Consider the following 19,031-nt stretch of genomic DNA (forward strand, 5'->3'; position numbering starts at 1 on the left):
TGAGCTTGAATTAAAAGCTTCTTGAATGCTTTGAGCGAGCTCTTGCTTAGGGCTGAAAAGTATGCTTGAAATCTTCTTTTCAAAAATCTCTCTTTTCATTTATTCCCACCTTTTTGTCCCTTTTATAACTTTAAGGAATGGTGGAGAGTAATCTGGGCTGAAATAGAGCCGTTAGACCACATTAAATAAGCATTAAATACACTTAAAATGGGTTAAAAACTAGCCGTTGCGAAACTTTTCCATCACAGGGGTCGACTCATGAGTCGACTCATGCTCATGGGTCGACTCATGGGGTCAATCTCTGTGAAAAATAGCAGAAAATAATGATTCTGTAATTTTGGCCTAAAAACAGCAGAGGTCGACTCATGGGGTCGACTCATGCCTGGGGGTCGACCCATGGGGTCGACTCATAGACTGTGCCAGCCAAAAAATTCTGCGTGCCAATCAGCTCTTTGTGCCATGAGTCGACTCATGGGGTCGACTCAAATTTTCAAACATGAATATCTTTCAAAATACATATCCAAAAACTATAAAATTTTCTCCAATGGATCACAAATCTTTTGTTCTAGCACTTGATGCTTTCAAATCAGGATTTGATAAAATTATGATTTTGCCCCTGAGATGCAATAAGTCTTTTTCAAGTGAAAATCATTAGTAACCCCTTCAAATACCTTGTAATCATCAAAATCAATCCAAGGAGCAACAATAGACTATCCTAATAGCATATCTTTTATGTGTTGTTCATATACACATACATAATAACATCAAGATCTGCTTTCAATATGATATAATTAATCATAAATTTACATCTTAATAGCAAAATTGCTTTAATGTTATATATACCATTTTCATATCAACAATATATATGTCTCAAATGTCATCATTAATTTCCATCATATAATAGAGTACCACTAAACAAAATAGTTCAAACCTAAGAAATAATATCCAAATGAAAACCAAATCTCTACCAAGTACACATAATCCAAATATTAAGTATAGTGTATGCACAATCACTCTAAAATGTCAAAAATAAGTTCTAAAATAATATCAAAGTCTCTATGATATTACATCTCATCACTTTTCATCGTCACCTTTAACTCTACGATCATTTTCATCCTACAAAAATTTGACAACAAAAAATTATGTTTTATTATCAACAAACTATTATCTTATTTTTTTATTTAAAGAAATAAATTCAGCACTAGCTAATAATAAAATTCATTTTAAAGTAACGCTTTTATTAAATAAAATCATCATAAAAGTCACTTATTCTTTATCAAGATTGAAACAATGACATCTCTAATAGCATATTTTAGAACATCTACAGCATATGCGCTCTAAATATTTGATCAAATTATTGTTGCATTCTTCGTTTAACTTATTGCTTTATTTGCTATTAAAAAAGTTCCTCCATTCGAGTCCTCTCAGCTTCTATCGAATTAAATAAATTTTCTAAATTTTTCTCAAGTTCTACTATTTTTTGTTGATCATCAAATCGAGACTTAAAGCACCCCTAGAATAACTCTTCTATCCTAATCCTTTGACGCAAAAATATCTTGATCTTGTACCTAAAACCTCAACTAGCATCTTATCTCTACTCATTTAAGTACCATCTAGCTACGACTGTTGGTCAACAAAATCCTTCAACTTTTTCTGCATTATATTACAATAGATCGTAAGCAATAACATAAGTATATATTATATATTCAAATATTTTCTATAATAGGGAGTGTACATACATGAATATATGTTTCCTCTTTTGTTTTTCGAGTATGCTCATGATACCAAATTTTAGCTAGTAAATAAATTTACTAGTAAATATCAACAAAATTAAGTAACTTACTATAAAAAAATATTAATAATTAGTTTATATATGGAAGAATGTACCATATTATACTCATACTCCATAAATAGAATCGGTCCCGTAGTTTGTCACACCTTGCACCCTTATAGTTTTCTACATTTCTCTTACTTTTTGCCTTGTAATTTTGATTTTAACAAATAAAAAAATAATAAATATCTAATAATTTTTTTTAAAAAAGAAACACATATAATTGGTATACATATATTTCAAGTTAATATGATATGTCTATAATTATAGTAATTATCAGTATAATTTCTCATACTTAATATGTTTCTGAACAGAAATGCTGCACCATTTACTTTTATAAGTCTGGAGTCAAGTCTTTAGAAGGGTTGGTTATTCTCTTTTCATTAGTTTGAAACTTTTTATAATAAGTAGAAAGTCTATCATTCCAATATCTATACTCTCAATGCATCTCTTTGATGGCAGCCATCTGTAACTTGATTTCATTATCTTGGATACTGAAGTACTCCTAAATTATATATTATAAAAGATGACTTAATTTTATATTATAAAAAATATACTATATATCAAATAATTAAATATAATAATTAAGATGAATATCCATAATATGAAAATATAAATTTAATTGATTTATCTGAACTTTCTTTTATATATGTTCACCATATTATGTCACAACTTTTTTCCAAGGACATACTGATATTAGTGTTGTACTTCTAAGAACAAGCCCATAATAATTATTAAATCTTCCTGCATTATCGCCGACAACTTCTGATATATCTGGAGCAATTTCTACTACTAATTTCTTTTGTCCTCTATGAGTATCTTTCTTAATATGTAGAGATTTATATCTTTCTCTCCTCCTTTTGATAGTACAAAAAGCTATTACAATAGAAATATTTTCAAAAAAATTAGTTCATTAATTAGATAATATATATTTCTTATATAGCATCAAAGTTAGAAAGGAGATCTATATAATTAAGTATCAAATATATATTACATGAAAGTAGATAGCACTAAGGAAATATATCTTAATGCTATTGATACTCTTAAGGTATGTCTTATGTATATAATTATTATAAACTAAAAGCATAAATAAGAAATATTTAAGAAGGTCATAAATTTATCAAATTTCAATTTGAGAGTTTTTTCATAAATTGGGATTTTTGCAACTGTAGATTCTTTCATATATAACTTTAATTTATATATGGCTATCCTGAAGGTTCTGATTACTTACCAGTTTTTGTGTGGTATCAACACAATACTTTTTGAAAGCACAATTTCAGTTTAGCAAAGATCAATTTGCTGATCTGCTACTGATCATTGGGATTGCAAGAGCCTTCTCATAGGTATGATTTTTCTTGATGCTGTTTGACACTATTTGCTTGTATAATTTCTGTAAAGATTTTATTTTTTATTCATATGTGTGCATGGCTACAGGCATTGACAAGAAGCTAACCAGTAAATAGGTTTCATCCAAGACCAGCTCATTTGGCAGTTATTCCTGATGCACTTATTAATTCCCACGTTGGGTGAGGAGCAACTCCTTAACATAGGTCTCTTGGCAAGTTGTGCACATGTAATTTCCTTTCATTTTTGATCATCCTGTTTCTTATTTATTTATTTACTTATTATTAGCCTCTTATTGGTGAATTCTAACTTGCTGAAATTTTCTCATAAAATTCTGTAGTTTTTTCTTTACAGCATTGTGTGGTCATATTGGGTAATTTCTTCCCTAAGCCTGTTAATTTGCATCATCATCCTACTCTTAAATTGTTTATCTAATCATGATGGTTATTTATATTAACTATAAATTTCTTCTAAAATCTATAAATATATATCGGAACCAATTTATGTATCTGTTCATCTACATAAATGGATGCATAAATATGAAAACATGGTCGTATATGTTCCTAACTTGCGGCTTGCATGTCCATCTGTCAATATTTTTGCTGTAACTTGTGGCTTTAGAGATTGAATTTCTTACATATGACTCTTGGATATAGCTAACATCTCATACAAATAGCAGCTAAAATAAAATATTCAATATTATGAAAGTATAACAAAAAAAGGCACTTCAGATTTTCATAACATGCAAAGATTACAGAAGTAAACCATTTATTTTCAAATTTTCAAGTTTGCAGCTATCCTGATCCAATTAGAATTTGTATTTGTTTATCTTACCTTGACATATCTTGACATCCAGAAATTTATCAAAAAGCTGCTTCTCTGATTATCACAAGCCTAGGAGACAATAAAGGAAACAACCAAAAAACAGCATGCTTCTCTGATTTCAAATCCCATTCCAAAGCAAGAGAACAAACAATAAAAAGCAGAGGAAATGGATTATTTCCATGACCTACCAAAAAAAATCTAGAGACTACAAAATCAAAAGAAAAACCTAGGGAAAAAAAAAAACAAAAAATAGAGGATTAAGCCATCCAAGAACTTTAGAAGAAAATAGAAAGAAAAAACTTAAGAAAAAAAATGAAAAAAGAGGGACCAAAAAATCTAAGAAAAATCTAGAGGAAAAAAAAAAGATTAAGCCATCAATGAACTTTAGAAGAAATAGAAAGAAAAAATCCATAAAAAAACTTAGAAAAGAGGGACCAAAAAATCTAAGAAAAATCTAGACAAAAAAAAAAACAGAGGATTAAGCTATCCATGAACTTTTGAAGAAAATAGAAAGAAAAAATTCATGAAAAAACTCAGAAAAGAGAGACCAAAAAATCCAAGAAAAATCTAAAAAAAAAAAATCAAAAATAGAGGATTAAGCCATCCATAAACTTTAGAAGAAAACAGAAAGAAAAAATCCAAGAAAAAATTGAGAAAAGGGGGACCAAAAAATTAAAGAAAAATCAAAATACATGTCTTACCTCGTGGCCTTTGGAGTAGAAAAAAAACCAGCAAGAACTTTAGTGACTAGGATATGAAACCAACAATCAGAGGAAGCCTTGAAGATGATCAGGCCACCACCAAGATTGGAAAATACAATGGAGAGGTAGAGAACCACTAGGAGGGCCTTGACTTGAAGATGGGTTTGAGGTGTGAGTGACCATCGGAAGAGAAAGATGGAATGAAGTTTTTTCCTTTCCAATGCTTAGTTTCAAAACATCAATTAATGCTATATGTATCCAACTGCCTTATTAAATACTAATTAGAGGATTAGAATATTATAGGATTTATTTAGTGAAATATTTCAGCATAATGATAATATAATAAAAAAAATTTGTGATTTTTTTTACCAGCTTAAGAAACTCATTAAAGAAAATTTGCATCAAAATTTTCTACATGAACATCAAATATTTTGACGTGGACATAAAAGTGTCCTAGTTTATAATCACAAGTTTTGGCAAGGACATATAATATCCTCACAAAAATTATCCCATTTGGTTAGGACATAAAAATATCCTTGTTTAAATCCACTTCTTTTGAAAAGAATATGCAATGTCCTCGCTTAAATGTCCAAACTTTGGCATAGGTAGCTATACAGTCCTTGTCGAAAAGATGGATCTAAAATATTTGGCGATGACTTAACTGTGTTTTTATCATACATGGCATATTAGATAAGGAATTTTCTTGTCATTGCCATAAAGTCCTCACCAATTCTAAGATTTCTTGTAGTGATTCTTCTCCGTTCCAAATTGAAGCTAGAGCCTTCTAAGAGAAATCATGTGAGGAGGATGGACTCCAATTTTTCTAGCTATCATGCTCCAAATATGAGAAGCAAAGGGATTAAAAAAGAGAAAAGAAAAGACGATGATCTATAGCCTCCTCATGGGCCATGCAAAATGGACAACAAAAAAAAAAATGGAGCCAACCCTTTTTCTTTAGAATCTCCCTAATGCTCAATCGATCTCAAAGTGCAAGCTGTATGACACTATTTTAACCTTGTCCAAGTATAAGGTCTTTCAAAGGTACAGTAGAGTAGGCAAGTCTTCCTTGATTAAGGAATCTGTGTATGGATTTAATAGAGAAAAAATCTCATTGGTATTCTATCGCTATTACGATTTTCTTATTGCTGGCTTTGATCATAAAAAAGAGTTTGGACAAAGCACTAAGTTCCTTCAGAACTCTAAAAGGAACAAAAATTGACCCATTCCATTCGGGAATTGGTAGCTCAATTTTAGTAAGAGAGAATATGAAGCCTCTTGATCTACTGCAGATTAGAAAAGATTGTGGGAGAGGACACAAAAGGCATGACTACCAATCCAAATATCCTTTTAGAAAGTAATATTATCATTGTTGCTAAGGGCAAAGAATAAACTAATCCATAAATCTAGGATTAACACTTGCTAATGTTTCTCTAGATTAGGATAGTACATCTTCAATTTAGGCTTGAGGAAGAGAAGCTAGCTTTCTAATAATATATATTGTTTATGGGATCACTTCGGAGCTACTCCCTTGAGTTAACAACCTCTAGCTCCACTTAGCCAGAAGAGTTCTGTTAAAATGACTTAAGAATTCTCAATCCATATTCCACCTATTTAAATATAATTTTCTAATTGATTAAGCTAAGAGGGGAGAAAGACTGCATATACCTTTGTATAAGAATTGCCTTCTAATCCTATCCATCTATGCAAGAAACCAATATGATAGGAGGACGATCGATATATAGTAACAATAGAGAAAAATAAAAGATTTAAAAGGATGTCTTCTCCATAAAAGAAAAGCTTTCTCTATCGATCAGCAAGTCGATGGTCAAATTTTTTTCATTAATGGCAGCCCAATTGTTGGAGAAAGAGAGAAGGGTATGAGAGGCAAACCCAAGTAGATGAGAGGAAAGGAGGAGAAAGAATAGCCAAGCAAACCTACTAGATATTCATATAGCTAAGAGTTACTTCTATGACATATTTGGTTGGAGCTAGTTGGGCTCTAAAACAGAAATAAGAATAAGTGACTCCTACTCTAACTATTTGATTAGCAGGAGCCTCATTATCATTCTTATTCTAAGGATTAAGAATGCTCCAATCTCCCAAAATCTAATTATAGCTTTCCCCTCAGTATTCAAATTCCATTCCACTAGGTTTCCTTTTAAAAATTGATTTTTCAAAAATATCCTTTTGTTCAATTGATTTTTCAAAAATATCCCTCTATTTACTTGATTTTTCAATTTCGATTTTAATTCTAGTCATTAACCAAATGAATCAGGGAATATGCCCATTTTGATTCCTATTCCGATCCATTTTGATGATAATTCCAGTGTGAACCAAATATACCCTATTATATACTATAGTAATATTAGGGAAGTTAAGCCTCCTCATAAACTAGGAATATAAGCTTAAAATTGATAGTGCGAGAGGGATGCTTGGTAGAAGATCGATGATAGTGTCATTAACATACTATGGGCTTTTAGTTGTTCCAAGATGATGGTTGCCAGGCCAAGTTAATTGATGCCATTTTAATAAGGATCGTGTTAAGAATATCACCACCAAAATGAATAGGAAAAGGGAGAGATGATCTCCCTATCGAAGCCCTAGATGGCCCTTGATGGCACTTGATCTAATATGATGATCTGTGTCAAAGTGATTGTTGGTGCAGAATTTCACCGAAGCCGGAGAGACTGGAGTCGGGATGACTGCAGCCGCCATTGGGACCTGTAAGAAAAGTCTAAACCGGAGTTGGGGGTGCTCCGGCAAGATCCTCCGACGCTCAAGTCAGTACTCTGCTTCAGCAGAAATGGAGTGCTCGAGGAAAAATTTTAGCAGAGTTTCGAGATAGAGTTTAGAGCTTAGAGAATAACGTATCTGGAGGGTCCCTTTTATAGATGGAAGAGCGTAACTGATTGACAGCGACATCCGTAACCACCTGGTAGTGGGCCGTTCATGGCCGTGCAGAGTTTGTTGCGGAGAGTAGTGGCGTCAGTGGGCTGTTCAGAGCCACGTGGGGTTTGTTATGAAGAGCGGAGTGGTGTCCGTTGTCACGACTTGCCAGAGAGTGGTGGGACCATATGGAATCTGTTATAGAGAGTGGAGTGGGGTAGTGGCCATTGTCGTGACTTGCCAGAGAGTTCGGACCTGTCAGCTGAAGCTCGGCTGGGACGTCTGATGGAGTGAAATGACTCTCTGTCCCTGCAATTTGGGAAAAGCTCGGATGTTTTCGAGGTTGTTGATGGGTTAAGGTTGTTGAGTGCCGTTGGTGTTGCAGACGGGAGTCATCTGCTGTAGAAGCTCGAACAGGAATCACCTGTTGAAGAAGTCTGGTAGGAGTCCGATTGCTAGAGAAGTTCGTCTAAGATTTGCCTGATGTGGAAGCTCGTCTGAAGATTATCCGTCGGAGAAGTCCAGTTTCATGAAGAATCTGGCGGAGGGTCGGCCGACGGTGGACTTCAGATGGCGTTGGGGAGGTTCGTCCGCTGGAGGAGTCTGGGGATCCTGTGGAAGTTTGGATGGCGTTGTTGAAGTCCGACTGATGCTATTGAAGGTTGATGGCTAGAGAGGTTCGGCAGACACCGAAGGCGATCGATCGTTGTAAAAATCTGACTGCTGGAGCCCGTCTGTTGTAGAAGCTCGTCCGGAATCCATCCACTATGAAAGTTCAGACGGAGTTCGATTCTTGCAGAAGGCTGAAAGGAGGCCTCTTATTGTAGAGGCTCGATCGAAGATTGATTGTCGTGGGAGCTCGAAGTAGTGACCTGGCCGGTGGAGTCTATCCCATTGTAGAAGCTCGTCTGGGATCCGTCCACTGTAGGAGCTCGGCTGAAGTCTCTCTGTGATAGAAGTTCGGAAGAAATTTGTTTACAGTAGAAGCTCGGATGAAATTTGCTTACAGTAGAGATTCGGAGTAGATCGCTCGTTGTGGAAGTTCGGAGTATACTGCTTGCGGTAAGAGTTCGGAGTAGACTGCTTGCGGTAGAAGTTCAAAGTAGATTGCTTGCGGTAGAAGTTCGGAGTAGACTACTTGTGGTAGAAGTTCGTTCGGGATCCGGCTCCCGTAGGAGCCCGGATAAAATCTAGAAGGCGGTCGACTGTCGTAGAAACTTGGATGGAACCTAGCTACTACAAAAGCCCTGTTGTTGGAAAAGTTCGGACGTCGACGAAGCCCAAAAGGAGTCCGGAGTAAAGTCGATCGTGGCTGGGAGAAGTCCGGAAGAGATTCGAAGAATAGTTGATTACTGTAAAAGATCGGCTGATAGTGAAGCCTAGAGAGTGTTTGGAGCGGCCTGGTAGATGAATGGAGAAGCTTATTGTCGGAGAAGTCCGGATGGTCGAGGGAGTTCAGAAAGACGTCACACAAGGTCGGAAGCCGGTAAAGCCCTGGAAGGGTCGACCTCTTGCAAACTTCGACTGGAGATATTTTACACCCAACACCAGTCCTCCTACTTTCGAGTTCGGGCTCCGAATGAAGGAAGTACAAAGAAATTCTTACAACCGAAGTTGCCTCCCTCGAATTCCACACTCGGTGGTTTCTAAATATTTTGGCATTTGGTGCGCTGGTGCCGGAGTATTTTCAAACCAACACGATCCGAAAAGATTTTCTCGAAATTTTCACTGAGGTGTGGCTCTAGGTACGGCGCAATAATGATTTTGTCAGCTGTCAGCCATTTTCAACCGTCTGCCATGGTGAGTGGGACACGCGGTGAGCGTAGGTCGGCCAGAGAAGATCAACAATCATTATTGCGTCGGATCCTGGGGTCTATTTAAACACGTACTCTTCCTTCAGGGATTTCACTTTGCCTGAGAGAATCCTTTGATCTCCTCCTCTTCCCCGAGAGCTCCAGCTTCCTTTAGCGTCCTTCTTGGCCTTAGGCGTCCTCCGGGTCGACTTCCATCGTCCTTGCCGTCTTCCTGCACTCCTCGGGCCAACCTAGGTTAGTTTCAAAATTTCTTGTCATTTTTCTGTTCTTTCTTCTCCGTATTCTATTTGTTTAGCTTCCTCGAGAGCTTGTTTGCTATTTTTCTCAATTTTTTTTTCAAGATTTTTGTGGCTTCCATTCGATCCAAAATATCTTTCGATATCTCCTCTTCTAGCGATTCTAGGAGTTCGTCAGTCCCAGTCCCCCAAAGTCTTTATACCGCAGATGAACCCGTAGTTAGGACTGAACCTCGTCTGGTTTTTGCGCCGGACACCATCCCCAGCTCTTTGACTCCGGATGAACTCTCACTGATAAGGATTCAGTATGGAGTTCCTTCGGAGTACGAGCTGGAGCTTCTCAGACCAACTAACCGGGCTAGCACCCCTCCTCCCGGCTGCTTCTGTCTATACCAGGAGGCCTTCCGTGCTGGACTTCGACTTCCACTTTCGTCTTTTATCGTCGCTCTCTTTCATTTTTTGAATATTTCTCTAGTCTCAGTAGCGCCGAACTCCTTTAGATTTTTGATAGGATTTCTTTCCCTTTGTCACCTAGCCGAAGTCCAGCCAACCCTTTCTCTGTTTAGGTATTTCTACATCTTCAAATGTCACCCCTCGGCAAAAGACTAGTGGTACTTCTCCCCCCAGTTCGGTAGAAAGGCGTTGCTGAAAGACGCCCCCTCTTTTATCCACAACTAGAAGGAGAGGTTCTTCTATGTCCAGTGTCCGACCTTGGAGCTGAGATTACCCCCTTGGGGCTCTCTGAGGGATTCCATCCATCGGGCTTCTAGCCTGAAAAGAGACGACCTCGAAGCCTCCAAAAAGCTTGAGGCCTATCAAGCCCCCTTCTCTCCGAACTTCTAAAGGAATAACTCTTGTTCAACGTCGGCTTGAGTCCTCTTAACCCTGTCGGTACCATTATATATTTATTTATTTATTTTTTACTGCTTTTCCTTTCTTTTATTCCATCTTTGAGCCGTGTTGATCTTCTTTTATTGCAGACATGGATGCAGGCGTGGCTCGGAGGTTAGCCCAGGATCTCAAGACCCACAAGAAAAAAGGTGCCTTGACTTTGGGGTCGGTGAAGAAAGTCAGGACATAAGAGACAAGCTCGGACGTGCCTGCCCAGGTGGCCATCACTGTCGACGTCCCTTCCGACGTCGAACCCGAAGTCCCCCGAGCCCCTTCAAGGAGCCCCCCGACCGCGGATCCCGTTTCGAAGGCTCGTCCCGAGGGGGCACCCGAGGGCGCAAGGAGGAGGAGAAAGAAGACTCTGGCCCGCAAGAGCCACAGCCGCAAGGCTGCCGTCGAGGGGGCAGGCGGATCCGAGGAAGATCTGGGGGAAAATCCCTTCCATAATAGGGATTTAATAAAGGAATTGGTCGATGGGTGCATCCTGCCCGAGGTCGTCCGCAGGACCGTCCACGCCGACCCTGAGCAGCGGGTCTGGGACTCTCTGGGGTCCTTCTTCGAGGTAGATCAATTCACTCCTTCTTCCTGCCTTTTTACTTTACCTACTTTTCGGCTTTTATATTGATTCCCTGGCCGCTCTTGTAGGTGGGACACCAGCTCATCGCCAACATCGAGGTGATGAACGATGCCAGGAAGGAGACCATCCAAGCGAAGGAAGGTCGCCTGGCTGAGGCCGCCCACCTCGAGGAGAAGACTGCTGAAGTTGCAAGTCTCCAAGAGGCGCTGCTGAAGGAGGGGCAGACCTCGACGAACTTGAGGGCCACTTTGGAGGAAGAGAGAGAGAAGGCAGAGGATGAGATCTCCGAACTGAAGGCGCAGGTTTTTGAGCTGAAGGCGCGGATCCTGTCTCTGGTCTCGGAGGTAGGGGCCCGAGCAGTGGAGGAATTCAAGGCCTCCTCCGAGATGGAGGATCTACAGGTCCAGTTCGGCCAGGACGCCTTCATCAAGGGTTTCGAACTCTGCCAAGAGAAGGTGGTCGAAAAATTTTCTGAACTGGACCTCAGCTTCCTGGATGAGGCGTCCGACGATGAAGCCGGACCTTCCGAAGCCGCGGCCGGTCCTCCTCCAACCGGGACCCCTTCGACCGCTGCAGCCACTGCTACCGACCTTTCGGAGGTGCCAAGCCCCTCCACTTCTGTCCCAGAGGTCCGAAACCTCTAGTTTTGTATTTTTCTTTTGTGGTGACTTTTCTTCGTTCTCTTGTACTTAAAAATTATATAATCAATGAAATCAGATTCTTCTTTACAAAGAGTTCCTTTTTCTTCTTCTGCATTGTTTTTCTTCTCTTTCATCTTCTTGTACTAATTTGAGCTGTGGCATTCTTGTCTCCCAATGATAGTGTCCTGCCGAAGCTCTTCCCCTACTACAGGGGATCCCTCTAAAGTCGATGATTCGAGACCTCAGAAGGGAAGTTCATCAGTTGACGAAGAAATCCAAGAAGCTGGAAGATGAACTTCACCGACTGAGGAAGAGCCATTCGAAAGTCACTGTGGAGGCTATTCACTTTCAAGACCTCCACAGAAAGGATCTCATGGACTATACCCGGAGGAAGGCTGACTTTGTGACGGAGCTTGAGGAACTCCGAAAACGTGCCAGCGACTGATCTTGGACTCAGGCTTCCAAGATCAGCTTCCTTGAAGTCGAGCTAGCGACCGCACGGGAGAAGATTGGCCAGTTGGAAGGGAGCTCGTCCTGGCTTACAATCCAAGCTGACCGTGATTGGTCGAAGAAGTTCTCTGACCTTCAAAAGCAGCTGTAGGACGTCGAGGCAAACTACAACGTCTACCGAGTCGACTGGAGCGGGCAAGTAGAGGACTACCGAAGGAAGCTCCAGACGGTGACCGACGAAGTTGCCCGCCTTCAGAGGCAGCTGTCTGAGAGAGTCCAGCCTGCCCCTGCACAAGGCTCCAACGAGCTTCGCTCCTTGAGGGAGACCATGGCAGAGCTGTCTGTGGCCCTTGGGCGGGAGGAGGCCGAACTGCAGTGGCTGAAGATTCAACTGGTCCACGAGCAGCAGGCAGTCAAAGATGCCGAGGCAGAGTTCGAGGTCCTGAGGAAGAGGCTTCGAGAGTCAGAGGGCGAGAGCCAGCGGTTCCACCAGATGTACCGGGATATGCTGCTGAGAAAGATGAAACTAGAGGAAGAAGTCGAAAACTTAAAGCAATCCCTAATAAGGACCGAAACCGAGAGCTTGAAGTCGGAAGAAGCTGAGCTTCCTTAGAGCTCTTTTTTTTATCTTTCACCCTTCCATGCATTCTTTTTCTCTTCTTGTCGTTTTTCTTTTTTGGCCTTCAAGGCTTTGTAATGTACACTTCACTAATGAAATGAAAAAGAAATTTTTCATTACCTTGTCCATTCTTGCATTAAGTTGTTATTTACCGGACTTCTTTTGTCTTTTGTCATATTTGATGTCGACGTTGTTTGAAGGTTCTTGGTCGTCGCCGTGTTGATTCATCCTTTTTGTTCATGATCGTAGGCCTTTTTGAAGCTATTCGAGTTTATCGTTTCCTTCCGGTGCTCGAGCTTGGGGATCCAAACTTTTCGTCACCTTGAGGAAGTTGATTTTTTTGAACTTCTCGTCGCCTTGTGGAAGTCGATTTTTTCGAACTTCTCATCGTCTTGTGGAAGTCGATTTTTCTGAACTTCTCATTGCCTGTGTTGAGTTCCCTCTTAGGAACTAAGGGTTTTTTATAAGAGTCTCCTCCCTTCTCTTGTGTCTTTGATGCGGTTCGTTTTTCCCTTATTACTGGTGTGGTTCGTCGCTTTTCCTTTTGATCTCCCCTCTTCCTTCTTCTTTTTTTTTTATATTTGGGCGAGGGTTTTCCCTCTACTCTTAGCGTGGTTGTAGGGATGTAGAGGAGCCATCGAGGAGGCTTTTCTCCTCATCCGATCTTGAACGACCAGATCTTCGTCTGTGTCAGGATGAGGTTCTCCTCCTGTTCCCGACACAGTCAATTTTAACTCATGTTAGGATGGAGTTTTCCTACTATTCCTGACAGGGCTGTGAGGGCACATAAGGGCCGTTGCAAAGGGCCTCCCCCCATCTGGTCTCTAAATAATCGGGCCTTCGACCTTGCTCATGTTAGGATGAGGTTCTTCTCCTGTTCCTAACAAGACTGTGGGGGCATATAAGGGCCGTTGTAAGGATCTCTTCCCTATCCGATCTTAAGTAATCGAGCCTTCGACTTTGCTCATGTTAGGACGAGGTTCTCCTCCTGTTCCTAACAAGGCTGTGGGGGCACATAAGGGCCATTGTAAGGGCCTCTTTCCCCATCCGATCTTAAATAACCGGGCCTTCGACTTTGCTCATGTTAGGATGAGGTTCTCCTCCTATTCCTAACAAGGCTGTGGGGGCACATAAGGGCCGTTGTGAGGGTCTCTCCCCCCATCCGATCTTAAATAATCAGGCCTTCGACTTTGCTCATGTTAGGACGAGGTTCTTCTCCTGTTCCTAACAAGGCTGTGGGGGCACATAAGGGCCGTTATAAGGGCCTCTCCCCCCATCCGATCTTAAATAACCGGACCTTCGATGTTGCTCATGTTAGGATGAGGTTTTCCTCCTGTTCCTAACATGCTTAATTTCGATTGTCGAAAGGAGCTGCTCCCTGTCGTTATAAGCTCAAGCCAAAAAGAAGATATACAAATATGAAAGAAACTTTTATTTGAGGCAAAGTTATTGGTAATACATTCATAGATTTTTTGAATCCCATGATCGTGGAAGGTCTGCCCTCCGTCGGGGTCCTTCAGAGATGGAGTTGATGATCCCAATTGGAGGCCGATCTTCAGGCTGGTCCTCCCTCCTTGGCGACTCCGATTGTAGCAGGGCCCTTGGCCGATCTTTCCTACCTTTAGATCGACATTGAATGAATCTGTCGAGCTGACCTCGTCTGATGAGCTCCTCGATCTCGTCTCAGAGCTGAATGCACTCCTCCGTGTCGTGGCCATGGTCAGATGGTAGAGGCAAAACTTGTTAGGATTGTGCTTCTCGGGGTATGTGCGCATCCTTTCCGACCTCGGCAGCTGCTCCCTGACCTCCATCAGTACTTGAGTTTTTGATGCGTTGAGAGGGGCGTAGCTGTGAAATCTTTTCGGGGGAGAGCCCCGCCGAACTCTGCGGTCCGGGCTTCTCTGCCTACGGACCTGGGGAGGAGTCTGGACACGCTTGTGTTCGGAGGGAGTTCGAGAATGTGGCCGAGCTTCACTCGGCCTTTTTTCAACTGCGGGCTTGTTGGAACCTCCCGCCTGCTGCTCCTTCACGGTCTCCTCATCCTTCATCTTGAAGGCTTCTTCTGTGCGGGCATATCCTTCGGTCTGAGCCAGCAAATCGGCGAAGTCCCTGGGATACTTCTTTTCCAGAGAAAACAGAAGATCATTCTTTTGAAGACCGTCCTTCAGGACGGCCATCGCAACTGATTGGTCCAAGTTTCGGACCTCCAATGTGGCGACGTTGAAATGGTTGACGTAAGCTCGAATGGATTCTTCCTCCTTTTGCTTGATGTTAATGAGGGACTCCAAACCTCTCTGGGGATGCCGGCTACTGACAAAATAAGCAACGAACTGGTGGCTCATCTGGTAAAAGGAGAAGATAGTACCCGACTTCAGTGTTGAGTACCAATTTCTTGCTTCTCCCTTCAAGGTTGACGGAAAAGCTCGGTACAGGATGGCGTCTGGCGCACCATGGAGCAGCATCATTGTCCGGAAGGCCTCCAGGTGGTCGACCAAATCTGAGGTCCCATCGTAGCTCTCGAATTGGGAGAGCTTGAAGTTTGGCGGGATCGGTTCCTGCATGATCATTTGAGAGAAAGGAGGGTCAGTACAGATATCCTCACCATAAGCAGGGGGAGCGTGGCGGAGCTCTTCGATCCGCCGGTTCATCTCCTGGAGTCTTTGATCTAAGAGGTCCTCTCGACTGCGGGTCTCGAGGGTCTTCTGGTGGAACGGTGGTAGGGACTCTCCAGAGGTGGAATCGTGGTCGGATGGTAGGCTCTCCGCCTTCTGCTTCCCTTTTTCGGGGAAGACAGGGCGACTTGCCCAAGTGGCCCGTCCGGTTGCCGGATTCTGGAACTCCGACGATGCTCTTTCCAGCCACACTGATGCCTGCGGCTACTGTGGCTGCTGCTGCATGGTCTGCACTGCTTCGGTGAGGCCTCTGACCTGTTGAACCAGCAGGTCAAACTGCTCCATGCCGACTGCCGTTGTCGGAGGAGGAGGAGGAGCCTGAAAAATTGGAGACGAGGCCGGATCTTGCGGAGCTCGTTGAGATCTGACCGCGGAGGCTGTGGATTGCCTGGTGGATGCCTTTCGGGGAGACATCAGGTGGAGATCTAGAAGGAGAAGGAGAAGGGGATGTCAGAGAAAATGATCGGAGTCAGTCTCGTTGAGCACTCCTTTAAGAACAAGGGTACCGTGAAGACACAACCCCCCTTCCTCTAGTGCCAATTCTATTGGTGCAAAATTTCGCCGAAGTCGGAGAGACTAGAGTTGGGATGACCGCGGCCGCCGTCGGGACCTGCAAGGAAAGTCTAAACCGGAGTTGGGGGTGCTCCGACAAGATCTTCCGACACTCAAGTCAGTACTCTGCTTCAACAGAAATGGAGTGCTCGAGGAAAAATTTTAGCAGAGTTTCGAGATAGAGTTTAGAGCTTAGAGAATAACGTATCTCGGGGGTTCTTTTTATAGACGGAGGAGCGTAACTAATTGATAGCGACGTCCGTAACCGCCTGATAGTGGGCCGTTCGTGGCTGCGCAGAGTTTGTTATAGAGAGTAGTGGCGCAGTGGACTGTTCAGAGCCACGTGGGGTTTGTTATGGAGAGTGGAGTGGTGTCCATTATCGCGACTTGCCAGAGAGTGGTGGGATCACGTAAAATCTGTTACAGAGAGTGGAGTGGGGTAGTGACCATTGTCGTGACTTGTCAGAGAGTTCGGGCTTGTCGGCTGAAGCTCGGCTGGGACGTCTGATGGAGCGAAATGACTCTCTGTTCCTGTAATTTGAGAGAAGCTCGGATGTTCCCGAGATAGTTGATGGGTTAACGATTGTTGAGTGTCGTTGGTGCTGTAGACGGGAGTCATCTACTGTAGAAGCTCGGACAGGAACCGCCTGTTGAAGAAGTCCGATAGGAGTCTGATTGCTAGAGAAGTCCGTCTGGGATTTGCCTGATGTGGAAGCTCGTCTGAAGATTATCCATCGGAGAAGTCAGGTTTCATGAAGAATCTGGCAGAGGGTCGGTCGGTGGTGGACTTCGGATGGCGTTGGGGAGGTTCGTCTGCTGGAAGAGTCTGGGGATCCTGTGGAAGTCTGGATGGCGTTGTTAAAGTCCGACTGACGCTATTGAAGGTTGATGGCTGGGGAGGTTCGGCAGACACCAGAGGCGATCGGCCATTATAGAAATCCGACTGCTGGAACCCGTCTGTTGTAGAAGCTCGTCTGGAATCCATCCACTATAAAAGTTCGGACAGAGTCCAGTTCTTGCAGAAGGCTGAAAGGAGGCCTCTTATTGTAGAGGCTCGGTCGAAGATCGGTTGTCGTGGGAGCTCGGAGTAGTGACCTGATCGGTGGAGCCTATTCCGTTGTAGAAGCTCGTCTGGGATCCGTCTACTGTAAGAGCTCGGCTGAAGTCTGCCTGTGATAGAAGTTCGAAAGAAATTTGTTTACAGTAGAAGCTCGGATAGAATTCGCTTACAGTAGAGATCCGGAGTAGACCGCTCGCTGTAGAAGTTCGGAGTATACTGCTTGCGGTAGGAGTTCAGAGTATACTGCTTGCGGTAGGAGTTCGGAGTAGACTGCTTGTGGTAGAAGTTCGAAGTAGACTGCTTGCGGTAGAAGTTCATCCGAGATCCAGCTCCCGTAGGAGCCCGGATAAAATTCGAAAGGCGGTCGACCGCCATAGAAACTTGGATGGAACCTGGCTACTACAGAAGCCCTGTTGTTGGGAAAGTTCGGACATCGACGAAGCCCGGAAGGAGTCCGGAGTAAATTCGATCATGGCTGGAAGAAGTCCGGAAGAGATTCGGAGAATAGTTGATTACTGTAGAAGATCGGCTGATAGTGAAGCCTAGAGAGTGTTTGGAGCGGTCCGATAGATGAATGGAGAAGCTCATTGTCGGAGAAGTCCGGATGGTCGAGGGAGTTCAGAAAGACGTCACACAAGGTCGGAAGTCGGTAAAGCCCTGGAAGGATCGGCCTTTTGCAAACTTCGGCTGAAGGTATTTTACACCCAACAGTGATCATGATAATAAATAGTTGCAACCATAATACACAATTGAGTAAATCTACCAATGAGGAGACCACAACAAATAAAGACCAGTAATCACAATAAATTAGAATAAATGGTTGAGAAAACAAGCAGTCAGAGAAAACCACGACCAAAGAAAATAATAAGGAAGAGGTTCCAAAAGAAACCCCATAAGATCCAAGTTGTCTTTTGAATCGTATACGTGGCTATTTTTGGAACCTCTTAGGAATAGACATAAGGCTTTAAACTAGTAAACCAAGGAATCAAAATAACCAGAGGGAGTAACTCCACTTGAGTCCCCAGTATTTCTAGAATTATAAAGAAAGCACATAAATTCAATAGAAGGAGATCCAAATCTACTCTTAAACCCCTCAAGAAGTGCTTATTGGTTAGACCAAGTCTACTACTTAGCTGGTTGACTAGTCCAACTGTGAAGCCACACACACAAAGTTGAATGAAATGAAAAAGTGCGCAATATATGCACATTTATGTATGCTGCTGTCTGATGGGATTGGTCCACCATCTCAGTGGTGGACTTGGTCCAATCAATGATTAGTACATTTACCCATCTTCCTCATTGTAAGATGAGAGCTTCATCGGACCAGTCAAAAAGATGGAAATCATAGGAGAGCCCATTGGAAGGGTAAGATTATTATCATTAACCCTAATGGTCACAACACAAACATAATCTCCTAAGGAAAAAAAAAATTCATATCAAACAATGAAAGAGAAGAATTTTCCAAAAGTATGAAGAATTCATATGTATGTTTAGATTTTTTCTAATAAAGTCAAAAAAAAAAAAAAAAGATTGCATGGAGAATATACAACCAACGATGCACTTTTATATGTTAATTTATCTTAAGATACATATATGGGAGAGGCGTGAAGAATAAACTATAGCTAAAGTTACCATCAAAAACCACAATAAATAGCACTATTACTTCATAATCCCAGGGTGTTAATTTCTTTTGTAGACAGAAACAGATCATAATCTGATCACAAAATTTATGAATTGGGATACAGTTCTTGATACATCATTAGCTAAGAAAATTCTCTGGGGAGCTGATTATCCAAGGAAAAAAATCCAGGAAACTCAAGAATACAAAAACATTGCTGCATAATTAGACGAGATGATTTGTTAGCTAGAGCATGTGGGCTCTAAATGACTAATTTATGCCATGCAAGTTAAGGGCACTCATATAACTTAGAG

Source organism: Elaeis guineensis, chromosome 12 (assembly GCF_000442705.2).
Source record: "Elaeis guineensis isolate ETL-2024a chromosome 12, EG11, whole genome shotgun sequence".
Lineage (NCBI taxonomy): Eukaryota > Viridiplantae > Streptophyta > Magnoliopsida > Arecales > Arecaceae > Elaeis > Elaeis guineensis.